Source organism: Chiloscyllium plagiosum, unplaced genomic scaffold (genome assembly GCF_037043375.1).
Source record: "Chiloscyllium plagiosum isolate Xiang-an unplaced genomic scaffold, Cpla_swu_hap1 HiC_scaffold_51, whole genome shotgun sequence".
NCBI lineage: Eukaryota > Metazoa > Chordata > Chondrichthyes > Orectolobiformes > Hemiscylliidae > Chiloscyllium > Chiloscyllium plagiosum.
In genome coordinates, this window is record NW_028270189.1 from 31,611,806 (window position 1) to 31,627,814 (window position 16,009).

Genomic DNA, 16,009 nt, shown 5'->3' on the forward strand with positions numbered 1-16,009 from the left:
CTGCAGCAATCCGTCCTGGCTTTGTAACACCCTGACCACTCTCTGTAACACTCTCACCACCTCCAGCACCTTCACCTCTCCCTGTTCCTATCGTGTCAATGAACCCTGACCGTGGCTCCCCTTCCCACAGCCCTCCTCCTGCGAGCAGACCCATTGCAATGCATTAACATTTATTCCTAAAAAACACACTCACTTCAGGATTTTAAGTATTCTTTGGTGAACTTATAATCTAGTATGATCTCTTTTGTCCTGAGTGAGGGATCAGTGTGAATTCCTTGCTGAGGTTTTTACTGTTTCAATTGATTGTCCTTTTGTTGAGTATTTTACACAGCTCCTTCAAATGTTTTCCACTGTTCATTTACAGTCACATATTTCAGTCTGTTTAGCCTGTTTACCTTGGTCAGTTCTCTCAAACTCATGTCATTGGCTATTTTTGTTTCTAGTTGTAGCTTGTCCTTTCTGTGATTCACTTTAAAACTTTATATTTCTTTGAACTGCACTTTATCACAATTTCCCGAAGGATCTCTGCAGGTGACATTACTCATTCACTAAGTTTCATTACACGGTCCCTCTGCAATAGTTACATCCCTTAACAGTTGCACAATGTGTTTTTCAAAGAAACACTGAAAAAAAATTAACCAAACTCCTCTTCCAATATCAATGTTGTCCGTGTGATTGTCCCAGATTATACAAATATTGAAGTTTTCCAAAATTATCACAATGCCTTTGTTAAAAAATTCCAATGAGTTCCTGTTTATTGCAGTGATGAGCAATGGAATGCTGTTCGGTGGCTAAAACTGTTCTGCTCCTTGTGTCCTTGGCAAGTAGTAGCCAGTATTTACATTCAGACTGACTCTACTTCATGATCTGAGACCAAATGCTTTCTCTGTGATGCCTTTCTTAGTGTTACCCATTTTGCCTGAGTTTCCGCAAGGTTGTGATCCATTGAATATTTATGTCCACCTTTTGTTCACCCTGTAACCATATCTCTCTGGTGTCTAAACCTCTTTTATCTCAGTGTCACAAATCCATCTGCCTTATTGATAAGACTTCGTCCATTCAAAATAAAACATAATTTACTCTTTCCCACAATTTCCTGTCACAAACCTGTTCACTGATGTACAGTTTTAGTTAATCGCTGTCCCATCCTGTTCCTTTCTGATTGCCTTCAGCCACATTCCCATACTGTTCCGATGCTTCACCTTTTCTCTTTGGATTTGGAAAGCTCCTTTCACCTGGACCCTGCCCCTGCATCCTCTCTGTCAGTTTAAAGCCCTGTCCTTAAACCTACTGACATGATTGGCCAGGACACTGGTCCCAGCAGTGTTGCAGTGGGACCATCCTATTGGATTTTCTTATAAATCAGGTAGGGGATGTGGGTGTCTCTGGCTGACCAGCCTTTATTGCCCAGCCCTAGCTGCCCATGAACTGAGTAGCTTGCTTGGCCATTTCAGAGGGCAATTGAGAGGCAAACACTTTGCTGTGGGTATGTCATGCGGACCTCGTGGTGATCAGACAAGTGGGCAGCACGGTGGCTCAGTGATTAGCACTCCTGCATCACAGCACAAGGGTCCTAGGTTCGATTCCAGCCGCGGGCGACTGTGTGGAGTTTGCACATTGTCCCCGTGTCTGCGTGAATTACCTCTGGATGCTCCGGTTTCCTCCCACAGTCCAAAGACGTGCAGGTCAGGCGAATTGGCCATGCTAAATTGCCCATAATGTTAGGTGTATTAGGTCGAGGGAGATGGGTCTGAGTGGGTTACTCTTTGGAGGGATGGCGTGGACTGGTTGGGTCGAAAGGCCTGTTTCCACATTGTATGGAATCTAACCTAAGGGATTGTGATTTTTTTACATCAGCAATGGTTTCATATTTGTTTATGGATTGTTAATTGCTATTTTTAAAATTATTGATTTTAAATTACACCATACCTTATGATGGGAATCAAACCTGCCTCCCCTGAACATTAGCTGAGGTTTTGGACAAATGCCCTAACAATAATGTTACTAGGCCATCACTTCACCTGCTCACTGGTTGCTCATCCCTGAGCACTGACCCATGAAGCTAAACCCATTCTTCCAACATGATTGTGTGATCCTGAAGTCTTCCAGCACTCCAGTGATATCACTTAGTCTCTCTCCATATGGTATCCCTCACTGTGTGGGTCTAATTGCTGCCTCTGTCAGCGTCTCTCACTCTTCAAGTTACTCCAGATCCTGAGCCAACAGAATTCTCCACTCCAGAGAGACGCAACAGCACAGGCCAGGGATGGAGTTTGGGATTTTCCAGATATCTGTGGGGCTCATTTCCATTCTCCTTGTGTAACCCTCACTGCATCAGTCTAATTTCCCATTCTGTCTATCTCTCTGTCTCCTGTAGGTACTCAGGAAGTTGCTGATTCAATAGACTTCCCAACTGCTGTGTGTCTCATCCATCACCTCATTGAAGATGGTTGGTCAGCCAGAGAGACAAAGGGCAGGGGGTTCTCGAGCCTTCAATAAATCCTGCAGTGAGGTAAGATCACTCATAGTGCACAGAGCAGGGAGCAATGAGAGGGCTCCAAACATTGGCCATCAAGACATGACATAGATACAGTGCTGGATGGGGAGCACAGTATAGACACACCCCAGGCTCAATCACCACGTCTACTTTAACTTATGTTGCACTGAGACAGCATCGGGAGATCATAGTTATCAATCCAGGCCTGCGCTGTCTTAGTGAGCATCAGTACAACAAAGGGGAGAGTAGGCCTCTGACGAGAGGTTGGGAATGCTGCCTGGGATCTTTCTGTTCTGTGTTCTCCCTCCAAAACTGTACTAAGATTCATTACTCTGCAACACTGTATCTGTGGCATGGCTTGTGCACCAGTGTCTTCAGTCATTTTTAACTCCTATGACAGTAATTGTCCCGGTAACTTGCTCCATTCCCGATAGTCCCTCCACATAGTCGGAATGTACTGCATTCCAGACTACCATCCCTATTGCTGTGACTTGCTTCAGTGTCTACAACATGCCTTATTTCGGTACTGTAATCCTCTTTAACTGGATACAGAGTGATACAGAACGGAAACAGAACCTGCCCATGTTACCTAAACTGAACGAGTCTCATTTGCCTGCATTTGGCCCTTATCTCTTCAAACCTTCTCCTCTCAATATACCTCCCCAAATGTCTTTTCCATGCTGTAATTGTTCTTGTTTCTCCCATGTGCCTGAGGCAGTCTGTTCTGTCTATGCACCATCCTCTGTGGATAATGTTCCCCCTCAGCTCCCTCTTTAAATCCTTGCTCTCTCACCTCCTGTTTATACCCTCTAGTTTTGGACTCACCTACCCTTGGTTATTCACCATTCTTAGGGTCACCCCGTGGCCTCCTCTGCCCAAGGGAAATATTGAGGACAATGTTACAAATGTCTCCAACGTATGTAACAAAGTGCTGGCCAATGTCGGCAAATGTGCCAAATGTCGTTTTCCCCACCCTGTCCACCCGTGATGCCGCTTCCAAGGAACAATATAACTTGCACCCCCTGATCAAAACCCTTCAATTTATTTCTCAGTCATTTTGTTGTTTCAAACTGTTAATTGCTTTCATTGGAATTGCTTCTCCACATCATATGACTACTGGAAAAGTAGAATTTTTTTGATCTTAAATTTTACTCAAGATTTGTTAGAACATATATATGTATGCTGTCTAGATCTCTGATTCTCCTATTGCAAACTTATTAGAAACCATATTTTTTTTGTTTTAAAGTAAAGAAAATTGGTAATCCCAATTATTTGCTGAAATAAAAAGCCACAAGCTTTCACAGTTTAGAACGTAAGAGTCAACCAGGCAAAGTCAAAATAGTATCAGTCCGAAACTCCAGTTACGTATCGGAGTTAGGATGTTAGGTGAAGGTTGTACAGGACATTGGTGAGGCTTTTCCTGGAAAACTGTATTCAGTTCTGGTCGCCCATTTATAGGAAGGGTTATTGAGCTGGAGAGGGTTCAGAAGTGATTTATCAGGAAGGTGTGAATTATAAAGAAAAGCTGGATAGGCTGGGACTTATTTCGCTGGAACAGAGGAGGTTGAGAAGTGACCTGATGGAAGTTTGTAAAATAATCAGAGGTATAGATAGAGTTGATGGTGGTTGTCTTTCCATAAAATGGGGAATTTTAAGACACGGGTGTATTTTTAAGGTGAGAAGAGGGAACGTTTGAAAAGACATGAACCAATGTTCACTTGTGGAATGAACTTCCTGAGAAAGTTGTAGATGAGGGCATAACTATGATGTTTAAAAGACATTTGGATAAATACATGAATAGGAAATGTTTGGAGGGACTTAGACCAGGATCAGGCAGTGGGACTAGTTTAGTTCAGGATTCTGTTCGGCATCGAACGGTTGGACCGAAGGGTCTGTTTCCGTGCTGTATGACTCTATGACTCTATTTAGGATTACCTTGAATTAAACAGGAAGTAACAAGCAAATTATGGATGAATACGATTTGTAAAAAAAGCTTTGCAAATTGGCTGTTTATTACTGTGTGCCACACATCTTTCAACTGTCTTTCCCACAAGGAATTTGAACTCATCTATTTCTGGGAGGTAGTCTAATCCACAGTCAACTGCAACTTTACTCCATATAACATGGTCTTCATCCAGCAAATGACAGATGTTTTTAGAACCTGCTCAACTTGATTTGCATGGTGGGGATCCATCACTGTTATCTTTAAGAATGAGAAGCAGCTGTGGTTACTTATTATTTTTGTTTATAGTCAATTTCTGGATTTCTGTCTGTCTCTCTCGCTCTCGCTCTCGCTCTCTCTCTCTCTCTGTTCGACAACCCTGGCCAGAGCCCTTCCATTAACTGTGTTAGTCCTCCATGGTTTGTCTTAACAAAATCCAACACCTGGATTAAACTCCATCTTTCATTCCTTGGTGCACTGACCCAGTTGGTCACGATCCCCTTTGATAACCGTACTTACTGCCCACGACACCATTAATTTGATCATCAACAAACTTTCGCACAATCACTCCTATATTTTCCATCAAATTATTTATGAAGATGATACACATCAGTGGGCCCAGCCCTGATCCTTTCTTCAATAATGGAATAAAACCATATTCTTGTCATAGAGCCATGCAGCATGGAAACTGACCCTTCAGTTGATACCCACTATAATCTAAAACTAAACTCTTCCCAGCTGTCTGTTGCTGGCCCACATCACTCCAACCCTTCCCTATTCACCTGTTTATCCAAATATCTTTTAAATGTTGTAATTGTACCCACATCAACCCCTTTCTCAGGAAGTTCATTCCACACTCAAACCACCCTCTGTGTAGCAAATTGCCCCGTATCTTTTTTTTGAACATTTCTCTCCTCTCACCTTAAAAATGTGGCCCCTCCTCTTGAGATTCCCCAATCCTGAGGAAAAGGCAACTACCATTAAATTGATCTATATACCTTATTTTTTCCCATAAACCTTTATAGCATGTCTCAACCTCCAGGCTCCAGTGAAAAAAGACTCAGCCTATCCAGCCATTTTTCAGAACGCAAGCCTTCCATACCCAGCAATATCCTGGTAAATCTCTTCTGAACGCCCTGCAGCTTAATAATATCCTCCCTATAACTGGGCGACCAGAACTGGACAGAGTATTGCAGAACAGGCCTCACAAATGTCTGTGCAATCTCAACATGACGTCCCAAATCCTCCACTCAATGGACTGAGCAATAGTCAGGCATGCAAAACACTGTCTTATCCATCCTTTGAAGCAAACTTCAAGAATTATGTACCTGAACCCGGAGGTCCCTCTGCTCTAAAACACTAACCGAAGCCTTAACATTAATTGTATAAGCTCTACCCTTGTTTGTTTTACCAAGTGCATTACCTCGTATTTATTCAGATTGAATTCCATCTCTAGTTTTTCAGCCCATTCACTCACTTCATCAAGATCCCTTTGTAATCTCAGAAAACCTCCTTCACTGTCCATGATGCCACCCTCCAGCCTGCCAGCCCATCACACATGGCTCTCAGTAGTACACATACCTTTGCTAGGGGCTCCACAATTTCTTCCCAAACATCCCACAGTGTCCTGTGATACACTTAATCAGGTTCTGGGACTTGCCATAGCTTTGAGTTTTAAAACCTCCAGCACCACCTGTTTTATAACATGTGCTGTTTTCAAGTCATAGAGATATAAAGCATAGAAACAGACCCTTCGGTCCCCAATTCGTCCAGGCTCACCAGAAGATCTAATTAAATCCATTCCCTTTTCCAGCATTTGGCCCATATACGTCTACACCCTTTTAGATTAGATTACTTACAGATTAGATTAGATTACTTACAGTGTGGAAACAGGCCCTTTGGCCCAACAAGTCCACACCGACTCGCGGAAGCGTAACCCACCCATTCCCGTACATTTACCCCTTTACCTAACACTACGGGCAATTTAGCATGGTCAATTCACCTGACGTGCACAACTTTGGACTGTGGGAGGAAACTGGAGCACCCGGAGGAAACCCACGCAGACACGGGGAGAACGTGCAAACTTCACACAGTCAGTCGCCTGAGGTGGGAATTGAACCCGGATTTCTGGCGCTGAGGCAGCAGTGCTAACCACTGTGCCACCATGCCGCCCACCCTTACTATTCAGATGCCCATCCGGATACCTTTTAAATGTTGTAATTGTATCAGTCGCCATTACTTTCTCTCTCAGTTCATTCCATACACACATCACCATGTGTGTGAAGAAGCTGTCCCTTCAGTCCCTCTGTAAACCATTCACCTCTAACCTTAAACCTATGCCCTCTCGTTTTGGACTCCCCAACTTCTGGGAGAAGGCCTTGAATGCTTACCCTATCCATGCCCCTCATGTTCATATAAACCTCTGTAAGGTCATCTCTCAGTCTCCGATTCTCCAGTGACAGTTACCCCAGCTTATTCAGCAACAACCCGGGCAATATCTTGTTAATCTTTTCTGAGCCCTTTCAAGTTTCACAACATCCTTCCTGTAGCAGAGAGACTGGAATTGCAGAGAACTCCAATTGTGGTCTAACTCTTGTTCCCTGAGTTCCCCAGTCTTTCTCCACAGTAAGTTCTGGAGTGAAAATATTGTTTAGGATCTGAGCAAATATCCTGCAGTTCCTCACATCGATGGCCTCATTGATCTTTAATGGACACTATTTTGTCCTGAGTTACTTATGCACTCTTAATATACTGATACAATCACTTTTGGATTCCCCTTTCCTTCTCCATTCCTGTTTTCCACCCAAAGTGTATTCCTACAGCCCCTGTATACCCTCAGGGATTCCCTTGATGCAGCTGGCTATACCTGACATGTGCCCCCTTTTCCTTGACCAGACCCTCAATAGACAGCCAGTGTTTCCGAATGCTGTCAGCAATGACCTGCACACAAACAGGAACATGCTGGCGCTGATCGATCAGTTTATCTCACTTTTAAAATATTCTCACTTGCCAAACTTCCCTTTCCCTGTAAATAATTCCCTTCCCCAATCACATTTTGAAAGTTCCTGGCTAATACGATCAAGATTGGTCAGGCCCCATTTTATAACTTGCACTTGTGGACCAGGCCTGTCCTTTTCCAAAGCTGTTTTCAAACTACTAGAACTGTGGTCACTTTGGGAAAACGCTTTCCCACTCACATCTCAGTCCCTTTCCCTCCCTTGATTCCCAAGTGGAGGTCAGGTTTTGCCCCTTTCTCTTTTCAGGCCATTTACATATTGATTGGGAGTTTTCTGGTACACAATTACCAAATTCCTCCCTTGCAAACGCTGAACACTGGCAGTCCCAGTCTAGGTTTGGAAAATTCAAAAACCCTACCATAACAGCCCTATTATTATGGTTGATATTTAAGATGTCCCGACATATTTGTTCCTCAGTCTGCCACAGATTTTTGGGGTCAGCAGTCCGATCGTATCAGAGTGATGACCCATTCTTATTTCTCAGTTCCACTAACACAGCTTCACTGGGCGATCCCACAGGAATATCCTCTCTAAGTACTGCTGTGATGATTCATTAAATCAAAACCCACCACCACACGTCCCCTCTTACCTCCCCTTCCTGTAGCATCTCTACCTTGAAACAATGAGCTGCCAGTCCTGCCCCTCCCTCAGCTGTGTTTCTGTAATAACTATAATATCCCAGTCCCATGTTCCAATCCATGCCTTGAGTTAATCTTCCTTAGCTGTCAGGCCCCTTTCATTGAAATAAATGCAGTTTAATCATCAGTTTTCCCCTATTCCCTGCTATGTTCTTGCCTGCCTTGTCTGCTGAAATTGCTGTCTTTAACTTGTGCACCAGCCTCAATCTTCTTTTTGGCCTTATGTTTATTTAAAATCCAACACCCTGCCAGACAGGTTATATCCTCTGAAGCATCTCTAGCAATTCACCCCACCAGGATGTGGGGCCCTCTCCTGCTCCCAGTTGAGGTGCCTTTCCCACCCTGTCTCCCTGTGCTGGCACCTTCAGGGATCCATGGATTTGTCCACTAAGGTCCCTGTATTCCTCAGTACCCCGCAAGGACCTACCGTTTATTATGTCTGTTCTTCTCGTATCGTACCTCCCACAGAGTATTACCTCACTTCAATCAGAACTAAACTCTGCTTAGATTATCATCCGATCGACATTGGACTGCAGACGGAGACCATCCCCCTCACTGTGAACAACACCCTCACCTTTCATGTCATCTGCAAACCGACTAATGATAACTTGAATGTGAAAGCAGGAGGTATTAATGTTCAATGGTTCCTGCCAAGATCCCTGTGGTACACCCAGTGGTGAAAGTACTCTATCCACCAATTTTGCATCCAATTTGCCAACTTGCCTTGGAACCCAGTACTTTTGGACCAGCCTTCCATTTTGCATCTTGTCAAAGGACTTATTCAAGTCCGTGTAAACCACATGATCTGCACTGCCTTCATCAATATACTTAAGCATCATTTCAAAAAAACTGAACTGAATTCCTCAGACAGTATCTCCCTCTGCCAAATCCGTGATGAATAAACCGAGTTGATCCTTACCTTTGCAAGTGTTTATTCATCCTCACAATTGTTCCCAATAACGTCCCTCCCCCTGCTGTCAGACTATCTGCTCAGTAATTACCTGGCCTATCACTGCTGTCCTTCTTGAACAAAGGAACCACATTCGCGATCCTCCAGTCATTCAGCACTTCACCTGTGGCCAGCAAAGTATTAAATATATCCACCAGGGCCCCAGCAATCTGGGTAATTAGCATGGGGTCAAAGAACGCTGGTTCAGGCAGTGACACCCACATCCCATCAATGAATAAATAAAAATACACATGTCCCTCCCTACCTCTGCAAACCCCTCCAGCTGTAGCAATTCTTACTGGCTTTGTAACAGCGTTCAGAACCTGACCATTCTCTGTCACACTCTCACCACCTCCAGCACCTTCATCTCTCCCTGTTCGTATCGTGTCAATAAACCCTGACAACGGTTCCCCTTCCCATTGCCCTCCTCCTGCTAGCAGACCCATTGCAATCCCTTTAAACCTTACTCTAAAACTCTCTCTCACTTCAGGATTTTAAGTACTTTGTGGTGATCTTCTCAGCCTAATAATCTAATATGATCCATTTTGTTCTGAGTGAGGGACTGGTGGGGATTTCTTGCTGAGTTTTTGTCTGTTTCAGTGGAATGTCCTTTTGTTGAGTGTTTTACACTGTTCCTTCAAATGTTTTCACTGTTCATTTCCAGACACGTATTTCAGTCTGTTTAGCGTGTTTACCTTGGTCAGTTCTCCTCTCAAACCCATGTAATTGCCTATTTTTGTTTCTAGTTGTCCTTTCTGTGATTCACTTTAAAACTTTATATTTCTTTAATCTGCACTTTATCACAATTTCCCAGAGGATCTCTCCAGGTGACATTACTCATTCACTAAGTTTTATCACACAACAGTCGCTCTGAGACAGTTACGTCCCTCGCCAGTTGCACAATGTGTTATTTTAAGAAACACTGAAAATAATTCTCTGACCTCCTCTTCCAATATTACTGTTGTCAGTGTGATTGTCCCAGATTTTGTGAATATTGACGTTTCAATAAATGTTCACCATGCCTTTATTAAAAATTCCAATGAATTCCTATTGATTGCAGTGAAGAGCCATGAAATGCTGCTTGGTGCATAAAACTGTTCTGCTGCTTGTGTCCTTGGCAAGTAGTAGCCAGAATTTACATTCAGACTGACTCTACTTCATGATCTGATGCCAAATGCTTTCTCTGTAATGCCTTTCTTACCCATTATTGTTAGCGTTGTCCATTTTGGCTGAATTTGCACAAGGTTGTGAACCATTGAATATTTATGTTCCACCTTTTGTTCGCCTGACACTGACCCGGTGCTGCTCTGATAGAAAACACTGTCTGTGCATTGTGGTAACCTCCAGATCTACATGACTGACCACAGCTCACTTAATCAAAGCCTTCATTTAGAATGTTCTTTATTTTAATATTTTTAAATGGCAGTTTTGTGAAATGCAGGAATTGAGGAGTTGTGATTTTTAAAAGAATGAAACTTTTGTCATTGACCCTGACCCATGCAATGGGGATTCGTGGATGCTGTCGTTCTCTGCAGACAATCACTCAGAGGGTTGTATCACCAGGGAATCTGAGTGCAGATAATCTGTGCTTGGTAGAGTGTCAATGTACCATTTATGTCGGCTAGGACACAGTGTTTCTGGAGAATGTATAACTGTGTAAATACCTCACTGACAGGTTCAAGGGTGAGTGTACTGGGCCCTGAGCACCAACAGCTGGGAAACCTCATGCTGTTTGTATGTCGCAAAAGTGAGAATTGCAGATGCTGGAGATCATAGTCTCGAATAAGTGGTGCTGGAAAAGCACAGCAGGTCAGGCAGCATCTGAGGAGCGGGAAAATCGACGTTTTGCCCAATTTCAATTTTCCCGCTCCTCAGATGCTGCCTGACCTGCTGTGCTTTTCCAGCACCACTCTAATCTTGACTCTGTTTATGTGGCTGGGCACAGACTGGGCGAGAGCAACTCCATAAATAAATGACAGGTATGGAGCTTGGGATCCTCCTGCTGTGTTTGACCTTGTGTCATATCGTCATCTCCCTCTCATGAATGAGCGTGTCATGATTCCCAGTCCTGACAGTGTCCACTCCCTGGAAACCCTTCCAGCTGTTGAACATCTTCCTTCTCTCTCACTGCCTCCAGTCCCTCCAACCTGGCCTTGGTCTCGTACCTCCTGCAGTCCCAAATGACCTTGCTCTTTGTTATCGCACTGCATACCTTTGAGCTGTGTGGGAACAAATCTGAAGGAGGTTTGGGCCATTGGAAGAAAAAGACAACTCCCCCTTCTCCACCTTTGTCAAACAGAGTCTGCTTGTTTGTCTCTCTCCCATAAGGGGAAGTGGGCATCCTTTCAGCATCCACCCTGTCCATTCCCCTGAGGATCTGTACATTTTAATGAGGACAACTGTCCTCCTGATGACCCGCAGTGGCACAGCACCGAAGTGACAGGTATATGTTCCTATAATGTTTACGACCACTTCCTTTGCTCGACCCCTTCATCATTCTGAAACCTCCCCCAGTCTGGACAGTGCTCCAAACCTATCATTACTGAGAATGCTCCACCCTCCCTACCTCTTTAGACTCCTCACTCTGCTACAATCCTCCTTGTCTGCGTGAACCCTTCCAATTTTCCACAGTCCATCCAACTTATTCCATCTCCTACAGCCCTCACCATCTCCGTATGCTCCAGTCACTACATTTCTCCATGCCTCTGTAAATCTCCCCAGCCCCTCCAAATCTACCTATATCTTCAAGGTCCAACAGTTCCAAAAACCATCCCTCTACCTGGAACTTCCACCAGAGACCACTAGCCTCCATATCTCTCTAATCCCCTGCACTTCTCTCTATCTCTGTTTCCAGCTTCAGTCCCTGTAACCCTACTTCCATGTACAACATCAAGCCCCTGCAATCCTCCCGAACTGTGGAACCTCCAAAAGACCTTACAATTCTATCTCGGTGTCTGACTGCCTGCAGTGATTTGAAACTTCGGCAATTAGCGTCAGAGAATCATAGAGATGTACAGCATAGAAACAAACCCTTCGGTTCAACACGTCCATGCCAGTCCAGTCGCACCAACCAGCACCCAGCCCATATCCCTCCAAATACTTTCTATTCATGTACCCTTCCAGATGCCTTTTAAATGTTGCAATTGTGCTAGTCTCCACCACTTCCTCTGGTAGCTCATTCCAAACATGTACCACCCTCTGTGTGAAAACGTTGCCCCTAAGGTCTCTTTTATATCTTTCCCCTCTCACCCTAAACCTATGCCTTCTAGTTCTGGACTCCCCAAATCCAGTGAAAAGACTTTGCTTATTTATCCTATCCATGCCCCTCATAATTTTGTAAACCTCTATAAGGTCACCCCTCAACCTCTGATGCTCCAGGGAAAACAGCCCCAGCCTGTTCAGCCTCTCCCTATAGCTCAGATCCTCCAACCCTGTCAACATCCTTGTAAATCTTTTCTGAACCCTTTCAAGTTTCATAACATCCTTCCGATAGGAAGAAGAACAGAATTACACACGGTATTCCAAAGTTGGCCTAACCAATGTCCTGTACAGCCGCAACATGACCTCCCAACTCCTGTACTCAATACTCTGAATAATAAAGGAATGCATACCAAGTGCCGCCTTTGCTATCCTATCTACCTGTGACTCTACTTTCAAGGAGCTCTGTACTTCATTTGAAAAATTGGAGAGACAGATGGAGTGGCCTGAGGTCTTGTGGGTAAAGCTAGTTCAGTCTAAACTGTTAGGCAGAGCCAGTAAGGTATTTGCAGTGCTGTTTCATGAGTGGTCAGGAGGTTATGAGCATGTCAAACAGGCTATTTTAAGTGCTTGTGGATTAGTACCAGAAGTACTATTAGTGCCATTAAAAAAGAGAAAGTGCTAGAAAAGCTAAAAGGTCTAAAATTGATAAATCTCCTGGCCCCGATGGGCTACATCCTAGAGTTCTGAGGGAGGTGGCTGAGGAAATAGTGGAGGCGCTGGTTGAGATCTTTCAAAAGTCACTGGAGTCAGGGAAAGTCCCAGGTGATTGGAAGATCGCTGCTGTAATCCCCTTGTTCAAGAAAGGATTCAAGACAAAAGATGGAAAATTATAGGCCAATTAGCCTAACCTCGGTTGTTGGTAAAATTCTAGAATCCATCATTAAGAATGAGGTTTTTAAATTCTTGGAAGAGCAAGGTCTGATTATAACAAGTCAACATGGATTTAGTAAGGGGAGGTCATGCCTGACAAACCCGTTGAAGTTCTTTGAAGAGGTGACAAGTAGGTTAGACCAGGGAAACCCAGTGGATGTGGTCTATCTAGACTTCCAAAAGGCTTTTGAGTACGTGCCACACGGGAGGCTGCTGAGTAAGGTGAGGGCCTATGGTGTTCGAGGTGAGCTACTGGTATGGATTTAGGATTGGCTGTCTGACAGAAGGCAGAGAGTTGGGATAAAAAGTTCTTTTTTCTGAATGGCAGCCAGTGTTGTGGCCGCTGCTGTTCACATTATATATTAATGATCTGGATGAAGGGACTATGGACATTCTAGCAAAGTTTGCCGATGATACAAAGTTAGGTGGACAGGCAGGTAGTACTGAGGAAGTGGGGAGGCTGCAGAAGGATCTGAACGGTTTGGAAGGGTGGTCCAGGAAATGGAGCGAATGCGAGGTCTTGCACTTTGGAAAAAAGAATACAAGCATAGACTACTTTCTTAACGGTGAGAAAATTCATGAAGCCAAAGTACAAAGGGATCTGGGAGTGCTAGTCGAGGATTCTCTAAATGTAAACATGTAGGTTGAGTCTGTGATTAAGAAAGCGAATGCAATGTTGTCATTTATCTCAAGAGGGTTGGAATATAAAAGCTCTGGTTAGGCCCCATTTGGAGTACTGTGTCCAGTTTTCGGCGCCACACCTCGGGAAGGACATACTGGCACTGGAGCGTGTCCAGAGGAGATACACACGGATGATCCCTGGAATGGTAGGTCTAACATATGAGGAACGGCTGAGGATCCTGGGATTGTATTCATTGGAGTTTAGAAGATGAAGGGGAGATCTAATAGAAACTTACAAGATAATACATGGCTTGGAAAGGCTGGACGTTAGGAAATTGTTTCCGTTCGTCGAGGAGACTAGGATCCGTGGGCACAGCCTTAGAATTAGAGGGGGTAAATTCAAAACAAAAACGCGGAGATATTTCTTCAGCCAGAGAGTGGTGGGCCTGTGGAATTCATTGCCACAGAGTGCAGTGGAGGCCGGGACGCTAAATGTCTTCAAGGCAGAGATTGATAAATTCTTGATGTCACAAGGAATTAAGGGCTACGGAGAGAATGCGGGTAAGTGGAGTTGAAATGCCCATCAGCCATGATTGAATTTGGAGTGGACTCGATGGGCCGAATGCCCTTACTTCCACTCCTGGGTCTTATCGTCTAAGCGTATCGACAGCGGTTCAAAAACATAAAGAAGGAACCAGGACAGACTTATGTAGAGTTCTAAAGCATTAAACATAGTAATCTTTCTGCAACATCTCCAGTCTCCATGCCCCTCCCTATCATGTTGAACTGCTCCAACCCCCACAAGATTTCTGCCTGTGTATGCGATCAAGTTGATACAACGCTTCAGATTTCTGTCGTGTCCTGCAGGCCCGTTTTTTGTGAATTCTGCCGATCACTAATACTCTCCCCATCTGTGTAAATGTTTCCAGCCATTACAATTCACTTTACTGTGCAGCCCCCATCAGACCTGACAGCCATCACTATCTGTTAAAGCTACTTCTGGTCGATATCCTCCGAATTGTTGAAACCTGCTCTCACCATTGCACCCCGCATTATTTCCTAACTTTGTTGTCTCTAAAACTGTCCCTATCAGGTTAATCTCCTCCACTGCAAACAACACTCCCAGTCTGTGTCATCTCTTCAATTCCTTCAGTTCCTATATATCTATGTATACGTGAGACTGCTTTGTGGCCATTGTATCCTTGTTTATATCTGCAAAAGGCTCTGCTCACTGTCACACATCCTATGTTCATAAGTGAACCTGGTCTCTCACAAGCCTCTCCATGACACTCTCCTCCAATCTCTACAAGCTTCCCTATCCCTGTCGTATCTTGCAGCATGCACACCACTCACTCTGTCTGACACTCCTTCCAGAAGATAAAATCATCTCTCCTTCAACCTTTATCCATTCCACAACTTCCTCCCTCTCCCTGCAACATTCCCCTGTGTGTATCATCGTCCATGTGGTTGCAACATTCTCCAGTCCATGCCAGCCTCCCTTTCCCTGCAACATTCTCCAGTCCATACCATCCTCCCTGTCACTGTGATATTCTCCAGATCCCACAACTGTTGTTAAATGTACAACATCCTGGAATCATGTGAATGTATCTACACCCTGACCAACATCGACCATGTTACGATCCACAACCCTACACACGTCCCTCTCTCTGAAGTCTAATCAAAGACGCTTTATCTCTCTAAAGGTTTTCTCCTGTGAACATTCTGTACCAACTGTAACTATGTTTAACCCTGCAACATTGTCGCGTCCCCAAACATCTCTCCAACTCTGTGACCTCTACCCATCCCTCAAAGGCCCTCTCTCGGTGACACGCGCCATGCATTTGCAACAAGGCAGATGGAATGACAGGATTGCCTGAAGGGAACAGATATGATCGAACTGTTATTGTGGAGGTGTGGCTGCAGAATGACCATGGCTGGGATGTGATTATTGAGGGGTTGTAGGGATTTAGGCAGGGTCAACAACAAACCACACAAGGTCCCGTTTTGTTGAGAAGAAAGGATGCAGTCAGTGCATTAGTGAGACAGCCAATTTAATCTGGGAATCAAAATACAGAGTCATTTTGAATGGACAGCTTCCAAATAGCAAGGGGGATCTGGAAGATCAAATCACAGTCCATGCTTGTTGGTAAGTTGGATAAAATATTTTCTTGGTCATAGTTGACAGAGACATGTGCAGTGGTCACTTTCTGATTG

The 16,009-nt window shown here is 44.3% G+C and overlaps 1 long non-coding RNA gene across 1 annotated transcript in view; it reads left to right on the forward strand.

Annotated features, from left to right (window-relative positions):
• The first annotated feature begins 2,388 nt into the window (after positions 1–2,388).
• The window catches only part of LOC148135133 (uncharacterized), a 46,170-nt gene continuing 32,549 nt past the window's right edge, over positions 2,389–16,009 (forward strand). The window contains exon 1 of the long non-coding RNA XR_015755556.1: positions 2,389–2,512. This is a non-coding gene — a long non-coding RNA (uncharacterized LOC148135133). The remainder of the gene's footprint in view (positions 2,513–16,009) is intronic.